The sequence below is a fragment of the Nuphar pumila genome, chromosome 3 (genome assembly GCF_984573655.1).
Source record: "Nuphar pumila chromosome 3, dmNupPumi1.hap1.1, whole genome shotgun sequence".
Taxonomy (NCBI): Eukaryota; Viridiplantae; Streptophyta; class Magnoliopsida; order Nymphaeales; family Nymphaeaceae; genus Nuphar; species Nuphar pumila.
Window position 1 is genome coordinate 64,986,249 of NC_143251.1, and position 11,565 is coordinate 64,997,813.

Genomic DNA, 11,565 nt, shown 5'->3' on the forward strand with positions numbered 1-11,565 from the left:
TCTCATTTCTCCATCCTTCTAACTGGAGCATCATTAGGCCTTCATCGAATATGTCCAAACCACCGTAAACAATTCTCTCTCATCTTATTTTTATACCACGATAGTTTGTGCAATCTTGTATATCACCCTTATTCTTATATAGAGGCACCAAAGTACTCTTCCTCCACTCATTAGGCATCTTATTTGTCCGCCAAATCTTGTTAAAAAGATTTATCAACCATTCTAAACCTTTCTCTCCCAAGCATTTCCAAGCCTCGATAGGTATACCATCTGGGCCAACTGCCCTTCTTGATTTCATTTTCTTCAAAGCCTCTGCAATTTCTTTCTTTTGAATCTTGCGCATGAAGTCACGATTCATGTCATGAAAAGGAATGGAAAAGTCTCCAAGATCCTGAGCATCACTTTCATTAAATAGCTTATCAAAATAATCTTTCCATCTCTCCTTAATCTCCTCATCTTTGACTAAAACCCTTTGTGTTTCATCTTTGATACATCTAACCATACCCAAATCCCTCGATTTCCTATCTCTCATTTTTGCAATCCTATAAATATCCTTCTCACCCTCTTTGGTATCCAACTTGTCATAAACCTCCTTATATACCTTATCCCTCGTGTTCCGAACTACTTTTTTAGCTTCCTTCTTTGCTATCATATACTTCTCCAAATTCTCATTATCACGACTTTTACTTAGATTTCTATAACACTCTCTTTTAACCTTAATAGCTAATTTAACATCCTCATTCCACCACGATGTATCCTTACCTAGCGGTGCACCGCCTTTAGACTCACCAATACCTCATTAGCCATCTTTCTCATGCCACCCGCTATCTTATTCCACATAGATTCTGAATCCTCTTCGAGACACCAATCAACTTCCTTAACTACCCACTCTACAAACATTCCTTGTTTAGCTCTTTCAGTGCCCACCACTTAATTCTAGGATCTATCCTATGTCTATTCCTTTTGCGGCATTGTCTAATTCTAAGATCTAAAATTAAGACTCTATGTTGTGTAGCTACACTTTCTCCCGGTATAACCTTACAATCGATGCAACAACCCCTATCTCTCTTTCTAAGTAGAAAAAAATCTATCTGACTCGTATTAACCCCACTTTTAAAAGTTACTAGGTGAGACTCCCTCTTCCTAAACCAAGTGTTTGCTAAGATCATATCATAGGACAAACCAAAATCTAAAATCCTTTCTCCACTATCGTTTCTTTCTCCTATACCATAGCCTCCATGGATACTCTCAAATCCATCCCTACTAATGCCTACATGCCCATTAAGGTCACCGCCGATGAAAAGCCTTTCTCCATAAGATATCCCTTGTACTACTCCATCTAAATCTTCCCAAAATTGACGCTTAGTGGAATCATCTAAACCTACTTGAGGTGCATAAACACTAATAATATTAATAATATCCATACCTAATACTACTTTAATAAGTAAAATCCTATCACTTTTCCTACAGACCTCAACTACATTATCTATAAACTCACGACTCATAACAATCCCTACTCCATTCCTATTCCTATTTATTCCTGTATACCAAATCTTATATCCCAAGGTTCTATCACTTTTGCTTTCTCACCTACCCATATGGTCTCTTGTAGACATAAAATATCAATCTTTCTCCTACACATAACATCTACTAACTCTACCAACTTACCAGTTAAAGACCCTATGTTCCAAGTGGCTAACCTAATTTTATGGTCTTGGACTAACTTCTTTACCCCCACCCGTCCAACAAAGTGAGAGAACCCTTGCCTATTTGACACCACACCCGGGCGCCAGTGTGACGCGTCGCTTTCGGGCGACGACCTAGTAACCCTTGCTCATTTATCACTGCCTCCGGCCTATAGAGTACAGCGCGTCGCTCAGTAGGGAACGCCCCAACGAGATTCTCATATTGTTCATATTCATAGGGTATGACTAAGTTTTTATGCTGGCTGTCACAGGCCTACCGCAACCCTCCTTTTTTATCCGGGCTTGGGACCGGCAGTATATAACTAAACAGTTATACACAGGTGGAGTATAAAGAGCCGATGGTGCATGAACTTAAAATGGAAAGCATGACTAAACCAACACTAAAATGGTGTCGGGACTGGACTATGGCATTACGCCAAATGAACGCATACATACTCATGGAAATCCAAAAATGGGAGATAAAAGAAAACCGTGATACTCTCAAGCCGACCACCACCATGATATGATGAGGGAATAAGTACATAAAGGCATGTTTGAACAAGAATCACATTCTCAATGCACGTAGCCTATTCCATAGATGCTTGAATGAGAAAATACAAACTTCAAAGGCTCAACAGAAATCCACAATAAGTGTAGAAGGTAAGATGTCTCACCTTCGAGGCTTTTACTCGACTAAGGAGATGGAGAAGGAGGTGCTCACGGCTGGAGCTGTACCACACTCACACTCACAACTTGGTTTTGGAGAAGAAAAAGAAGGGGAGAAGAGTAAGGGAGGAGAGAGAGACTTCCCCCAAGAAAAATCGCCCAAGAGAGGGCTCTCTTCCCTCTCTTCGAGGGTTAAGTAGGTAGGGTTAGGAGGGACGGACGACTGAGATTAATCCAGCCTAGATGGATGGCTGGAGTGCTCCACGCCCAACCCCTAGTAATCTACGCCCAATGCATGTCCATCTTTTGAAATCTCCAATTTTTCTTTCAAAAACGCCATTTAATAATGCCTTTAATGTTTGAAAGTTTTACAAAAGAGCCACCCCAGCTCACCCAATCAGATTTTAGCGTTTGAACTGTTTTGAAACAATTACAAAAATGCCATGGGGCGCCAACCCCATGGTCCTTTTTTTTGGAAAATGCTTTTCATGATGAGCTTAAAGGCTCATCATGTGTTTCAAAAGAAGAAAAGGGGCAATCGTGGCCTATCTTTCAAAACCCATGATATTCTTTACAAAAGTACCACCCAACTGGTCAAACCTTGACCAGTGGGTCAAACATAGACAAAATTGTCCCCCTAGAAAGGCGCCCAAAGATTTTTGGGTCCTCTAGGTGACCCGGATCCAAGATCCAAAATCGCCAATTTGTAAGCTTCAAAACAATACTTATTTAATGCCTTAAAACATCAAGTAAATTCTGATAAATCATTTAGTGCTCTACTAAACTCTGATTAATACTAAATGCACGAAGCCTTTCAAGGAAATTCTCACCCGATTGCGAGAATTAAGCGTATCACGATTTGGGTCCGAACTTGGGTCAAGACTCGTAATTAAAATGCACTAACGAGGTTTTTACGTTGTATAAGTCCCAAATTTGGGGACAAACCATAAAAATATAATATAATTTAACCCTTAAGTTTTTAGAAGCTAATTCGTCCAGGATTAGGCACTTCTTACTTGCACAATATTTTTACGCAATTTTCAGGTCGTGCATACAAGGCAGAAATACAAAGCATAATCAAATTGCATTAAATCACGTGCTACCCCTCACGAGTACACACAAACATACATTCCAACTCAATCAAACAATAAAGCACTCAGAAATTTGCGGGTCTTACATTCTACCCTCCTTAAAAGGGATTTCGTCCGCGAAATCACGAAACAACAAGCAAAAATAAAAGGGTCAGATCTCGTCTGACAGCGCCTAATCGGCAACAACTAAGTCTGTCGGAGGCTTCTCTAAGCAAAACTTGGCAATATGCTCAGGTTGTCCACACTTGAAACACTTGCCATTGAAACGAGGACAAGCTCCAAAAGCGTGATCTACATTGCATCGCCGACACTTCCGTTGAACTCTCGGTCGTTGAGGTTGCTTTTGCTGGCAATTTGATCATTGAGGTCGTCCCCGCTAGACATTCTGCTGCACTTTCTCATGCTTCCGCCCTCTAGTAGGTGGTGAGGACTCCACCACACTAGGTTTCTTCTCCGCTACAATCGCGAAAACTTGAGCCTAATGCTCGGGTTGATCTTCATCCAACAGAGTAGCTACCTCGATAGCTTCTTCGATCGATTTAGGCCCGTTAGTGAACACCTTAGTTCTCAAAGTAGGCCTCAAACCACGAGTAAACTTCATTGCTCGATCATTCTCCGCAACGTAAACGTTCGGACAATATCGTTCCAAACAACGAAATCTGGTAGTATAATCGGACAAGGTCATCGCTCCTTGCTGCAAGTCTAGAAATTCTTACATCTTCCTACTGCGTTCATGTTTTGAAAAATAAGCAGAGTTAAAAACTTCCATGAATTCATCCAAAGTAACAATCACATCCTTGAATCAGATCGAAGAGACAGTGTCCCACCACTTCTCTGCATGGTCCTTCAAACGATAAGTGCCAAAATCCACTTTCTTTTCCTCAGGGACATCCAAAACACGAAAAATATGTTCCATCTCACGTAACCACGACTCAGCAGCTTCAGAATCTGCCTTACCCGTAAAAGCAGGAGGATCTAACTCCATGAATCGCTTATACGTAACCACACTGCTGTTTTGCACACTCTGGGCTACATGCTGACGATTCTCGCCCATCTGATGCATTGCAGCTGCTTGCTGATGCACAACCTCTGCAAGGTTGTTCACAATGCCCATAACAACATTACATCTAGTCCTCCAAGTCATCTATCACAACAGAAAGGCAAAGTAGGTCTAAAAAAAAACCTAGCTCGCGAAACAACAATCGCAGCAGTCAAACAACAATCATAAGTATAAAGCACACAAAAATTTAGACAAAATTTACATCACATTCAATCGTGCGACACAACACGACGAAAGCATGTTCTATGAACGAATTCAAGCGACACCAAACAAGGTTGCTATCGCTAGAAGATCATCATCCTAGACGATGAGCGTTAGAAAAACACCATTTTCATGAAACAAGGGGAGTCATTATCGCATGACAAGATGATGTCTTCTTTTAAATTGTTGTAATTTTGAAAAGATTTTTAAATGTAAAACATGTGAAAACCAGACATCAAATAATAAAAACCGGTTCTCACTAGTGGATGAGACCGGGTCGAACTCAGGGAACGGGAATATATCGTATTCAAATACACAAATCTAAACTAATCTTTATTGCCGAATTATTGAAATGTAAAATGTTCAGAAAATTAAAAACAACTAACTATTACAACAAATGAATACCCTTCGCAGAGGGCATAAAGTGCAATATTTACAAACCCAATTAAAATTCTAAGTCTAAACTGAAAAGTAAAAATCTTCTATCTTCGTACTTCGTGTCACGTAGTCTCTTTTGCTCCAATCTCGTGCAATCCTGCACAAGTCAAAAGAACACGAGCAGTACCACAGATAGAAAGAAAATTATACTAAACTAGCTAAATGCTAAAAACACTGAAATATAACATCAAAAGAAACTAACGAACATTAAAACGATATTAAACTAATGTTAATGAACTATGTACTTCTAAAATTAAGAGTAAAATAAAAGACACTAAACAATTTTTACAAACCGAATTTACTGAACTAACACTGAAAACACGAATCGAAAATAAAAGAAACACAAACAACTAGAAATTACTTGAAATTGATTAAGAGAAACTGAAACATGAAATAAAGCACAAACAAGAAATGAATATGTAAGAAAAACAGGAAATGAATGTGTAATAAAACTAGAAATGAAAATGTAAAGAAACACAGGAAATTACTGTTTTAAAGCAAGAAAATGACATAAAGAAAATTATCTAGCATTGAAATGATGAAAAACAGGAATTGAGTTGTAAACAGGGAATAAAATGAAACAAATTTCAGAAAATCAGAATATAAACTAACAAGAAATTGAATATCAAGAACTCTCTGCAAGTTACAAATGAAAACAAAAGCATAAATGCAGGAATCGATTAACAACTAATGTACGAATTACAGATTAAGAACAAGATATGAATCAAAAACAGATTTAACTACAAATGAAATACAAAATAGAAGATCAGATGATAAAATAAAAAAAAAAACATAAACTGAAACAACATCCATCGAATTTTTTAGTTTTTCTTTCTGAAACAAACACATCACGACAGAATCGAAAGAATGTGGAAGAAGAATAAGAAGTAGAAGAAGATGAAATTAGAAAAAGAAGAAAACAGATCGGCTGAAGAAGTTGCAAAAGAAGAAATCAGAGGAATAAGATGAAGAGGAGGAAGAAGTAGAAGAAGAAGAAGTTGCAGAAGAAGAAAATTCGGATGAAGAAGAAGAAATGAAAAAGAAGAGGAGGATTAGCTGAAGAAGGAACAGATCGGCAGAAAAAAATCAAAAAAAGAAGAAGAAAAGATCAGACAAAGCAGCAGCAGAAGAAGGATTGGAAGAAGAAGAAGAAGAAGAAGTTCTGAAGAAGAAGAAGAAGAAGAAGAAGAAGAAGATAAAGAAGAGTACTCAGCACTCACCGTGAACCTGAGGGAAGAGGTGTTGGCCTCCACCGTCAACGCCGTCGCCGTTGAAGAAGCGCCTCCACCGGAAACAGGGAAGAAGAGAAATCAAGGGAGAAGGAGAAGAAGGAGGTAAGAAAACAAGGTGGAGGGAAAAGAGGGGTTAGAGGAGAGGGCTCTGGCGCAAAAGATGAAGACGCCCGATTTTTGTAATTTTGGGGGTTTTAAAGAACTCAAACCTTTCAAACCGGCTGGAACCGGTTCAAACAGAATTTTTTTCAATTCAAAAACAATGCAAACCGGTTCAAGCCAGTTTGCTTATTCATTTTTTTCAATTTTTTCTAAGAAACCCAAACCGTGTAAACCGGTTGGTTATTTATATATTTTTTTTTTCAATTTTAAAAAAAACAAAAACTATGTAAACTAGTTTATTATAAAGTTTTCAAAAATTAAAATCAAAACTTATTTATAAAGAAACTAAAAAACTATTCTAACTATTTATATTTATATTTATATTTATATTTAATTTTTTTCTTTTCTAAAAAAAAAACAAACATTTAAAATGATTTTAAAAACTATTTTCTCTATTTTTTTTTTATTTTTTTTTAATTGAAAACTAACACTAGACTACTATGAATATAACAAAAACTAAAATATGTATAAAAATGTAAAATAAAACTATTTTTCATGCATTTTCTATTTTTAAATCATTTTAGCACATTTACTCGAAAACTAACATAAAATTGGGTTTTTAAAACATTATTTTATAAAATCATGCATATTTAAATGTTAATAAACGTTGAATTATATGCATGATCAAATACCCCCCATGCTTATGTTTTGCTAGTCCTCGAGCAAACTAGAAAAATGCAAGAAATCAAACTATCACCTAACTCACTTTCGTAGGAATCACGGTTGCATTTAGCTCATGCAACAAGCCCTTTCAACCCCTGGGTTACCCCAGTGGACGAGTAAGGTCTTGTGAGGGTTTGCAGTGATGCTACCCACAAACATCTCTGTCATGTATGCATAATATTACACATCCTCACAATCAGTAGGTAATTAAAGACTTTGTTTTCACAAATATTTCCTATTATTTCAAAATCGAAATATAATTAGAGTCTTTTATGCACTACCACAGAAAAAGAATTTCTTTCACTTTTCTAAATATCACAATTATTTATGTTTTATTCTTAGAAAATCCAATAAAAACATATTATTATTTACTTATCCTCACTCATATGTTTTCTGCACAGGTTTTCTCAATCACACTTCTAAGCATTGAACTTTTCTTTCTTTTTAAGCTCTTTTCTCTCTTTTTTTCTTTTCACGCTTTTTCTTTTTTGCGCACTTATTCTTCTCTTATAGCTTGCGTGTGGTCTGCTTTTATGCCTTGTGCAATGTCAATATCTTCTATACTTTTTCAATACATACCAAAAGATATCAACTAAGACCTAAAAGTGACTTCCTTCATTCACCTTTATAACATGAGAATCAAACATTTCAACTTGTATTTGTTCTCAGTTACTTAGGATCACAAAGTTTTCCACTCTCCTTTTCGAAAATGGAATTAAAAGTTTCAACTTACATCTAAGTTCCATCTACTAAGGATTGTGAAATTATCCAAACAACCTAACGCATGCTTTTTCTCACTTTTTGAGCTCATTTTTATGCTTTTGTTCATTTGCTTAGTTTTTCAAAAATAGAACTGTGCATATTCATATTTATGATTCAAAATAAATTCTAACATGTATCTATCATCATTTCTTCGAAATCCTCATAAACAACCATAATTTTTAGATTTATGTCAGAAAAAATTTTCGTGGGGCTTAAAAATCCTCTAAAAACATCAGATTTGAAATAACATTCATATAAGTTCAAACTCTTTCTTTAAAAATCTACTTTTCATGAGAGATGTGTAAACATGTGCAAGAACGTAAACAGAAATATCAAGGTGTGCACTCTACACCCTCCTCCATGCTTGAATGACGCTGTCCCAGTGGCACTCCCCCATGCTTGAATGAAACTAAGTGAATGCACATGAGAGAAATAAATTGAGGGAAAAAAGTAGAATGACCTGACATGAAAAAATACACGTTCTATGAATGTAATAAATGCAATGTATACATGACAAAACACAAAACTCATGAAAGAAACAAAAATAACATGAAAAACTCATGAAAAAGTAAAAACAAAATAAAATCTATAAATTCTAAACAAATCTACAAGATATGGGTTGCCTCCCATAAAGCGCTAAGTTTCACGTCCCCAGCCAGACGGATCCCTGGAAAAACCTTCATCGTCCATGAGATCAATGGACATGAAGTCAGACTCAACCGGGCTCTATGAAGAAAAGAGTGTCATCTGTGACACTACGCACTGTGTTTCCATCCCTTCTACCTCCAAATGTAGGATCATAACTCTCTTGACATGAAGAACGGAGAAGAGTCTCATCTGAGAGACTGGTCAAGAATCGAGAGTCTAGGACCGACCGAGTATTAATGAATGCAACTTCAGACAAGTGGTGAATATGATCAGGCTTGACTTGGTCAAGCACCTTCTGCATTTGCACCTCTTGCTTACTAAAAACAATCGGTGATCCTACAGGCTGAGAAAATGGGGCTTTATATGATGAAAATGTATGCTGTGAGTAAGGCCCCTTCTGCTGAGGTATCATGGAGATCGACTCGTCAGTAGAAATGATATGGGGTTCATGAGTCGATTCCTGAGTGGGGTGACACGCCTTCCCATACTGAAGGGATGTAACATATTCGACTTGCTTATGATGTGAATCAGTGGGTTGCAAGTCAAATGACATGGAATCCTCTCCCTTTGAGACAACAGACTGACTATGAAGGTTCCCCTGGCTTTGCCTACTCAATGTCTGAGCTAACTATCCCATTTGAGTCTCTAGCTTGGCTATTGACTGCGTATGGGAACAAAGAGTAGCCTTGATATCAGAAAAGGCTTCTAACATCTTCTCTTGAAATGATGAACTTGGAATGGGCTCCTGAGGAAAAGGTAGAAAATACTGGGGATGAACCTATGGAAATATAGGATGTGAGTAACCTTGTGAAGGGTTACTGGGTCTATACTGTGTCTGGGAGGGATGATGGGATGGGGAAATAGACTGGTTTCGCCAACCTGGGTTATATGATGATGTAAATGAATCAGGCATGGGTCTAGCAAAACCTTGGGCAGCATTCACCTGCTCCTGAACGAATTCAGGATATAATGGCGCTGCCGGACAATCCGCAACACAGTGTGCAGGGCTAGCACATATCTCGCACACTCTTTCTACTGGATTTCTCGAAGAATTGGCTAGGAATTGATCTAACTTCCTAGTCAATTGGTCAACCTTGCTACGCAATTCTAACTCGGACCCAACTTCGGAAATCCCAACTTTCCTAGGACCACTAGGTAGAGATGTAGTCCTATCGAACCGTGAAGACAAGGTATGATGCATCGTGTTTTCACTCAAGGTCTCGAATAGAGACCACGCCTCGTCCTCACTCTTGAGCATAAAAGTGCCCCCACAAGATGAATCAACCATTTGACGATGCTTTTCAGTAAGCCCGTCATAAAAATACTGCACCAACTGCCAACGAGGCACCTGGTGATGGGGACACTTACGGAGAAGATCTTTCAATCTCTCCCAAGACTCGTGAAACTGTTCTCCCTCAATTTGAGAAAAACTGGTTATAGCTTTACGAAACTGATTCGTTTTACCAATTGGGAAGTATTTTTTTTAAAAATTCTCTTTGCATTCCTTCCCAAGTAGTAATACGAACCGTCTCAAGAGATTTTAGCCAGTGCTTGGCTTTATCTTTGAGAGAAAACGGAAACAAAGTCAACCGCATAGCATCGTCTCCAAAATTATTGATTCGCACAGTCGAGCAAATCTCAAGGAATTCGTGGAGATGACGATATGGGTCCTCATTACTAAGGCCATAAAATGAGGGTAACATTTGAATCACACTGGCCTTAATCTCAAAATGGCTCGCTCCTACATCAGGTCTCGTGATGCAGGAGGTGGGAGTATACGTATTTGGCATGAAGTACTCCCTCAAAGGACGGATCAATTGATGATCGTCAGCCATTGCATACACCTTGGAGTAGACCGGTGTAGCACACGTCCTAACTTTGGGTTTTCTACCTAACTAACGAACTAAGCGGCCAAACCACGCAAACCACAAAGTGAGTGAACTAAAAACAACAAAAACTAAACAAACACCACGCAGTTACACATAAAAGAGATTATGCATAGAAATATAAAATCTATGTATACGGTACCAATCGTACACAGTCACCTCTAAGGGAATCCTAATAGGTGGGCTGTGCAGAAAAGTAAGCTCTTCTCTAAGATATGCACATACGTGGTTCTAAACCTAAATGCAACACAAACACTAGGCAATAAAGTGAATACTAATATTACGCCGTTCCCCGGCAACGGCGCCAAAAATTTGATGTCTTCTTTTAAATCGTTGTAATTTTGAAAAGATTTTTAAATGTAAAACATGTGAAAACCAGACATCAAATAATAAAAACCGGTTCTCACTAGTGGATGAGACCGAGTCGAACTCAGGGAACGGGAATATATCGTATTCAAATACACAAATCTAAACTAATCTTTATTGCCGAATTATTGAAATGTAAAATGTTCAGAAACTTAAAAACAACTAACTATTACAACAAATGAATACCCTTCGCAGAGGGCGTAAAGTGCAATATTTACAAACCCAATTAAAATTCTAAGTCTAAACTGAAAAGTAAAAATCTTCTATCTTCGTACTTCGTGTCACGTAGTCTCTTTTGCTCCAATCTCGTGCAATCCTGCACAAGTCAAAAGAACACGAGCAGTACCACAGATAGAAAGAAAATTATACTAAACTAGCTAAATGCTAAAAACACTGAAATATAACATCAAAAGAAACTAACGAACATTAAAACGATATTAAACTAATGTTAATGAACTATGTACTTCTAAAATTAAGAGTAAAATAAAAGACACTAAACAATTTTTACAAACCGAATTTACTGAACTAACACTGAAAACACGAATCGGAAATAAAAGAAACACAAACAACTAGAAATTACTTGAAATTGATTAAGAGAAACTGAAACATGAAATAAAGCACAAACAAGAAATGAATATGTAAGAAAAACAGGAAATGAATGTGTAATAAAACTAGAAATGAAAATGTAAAGAAACACAGGAAATT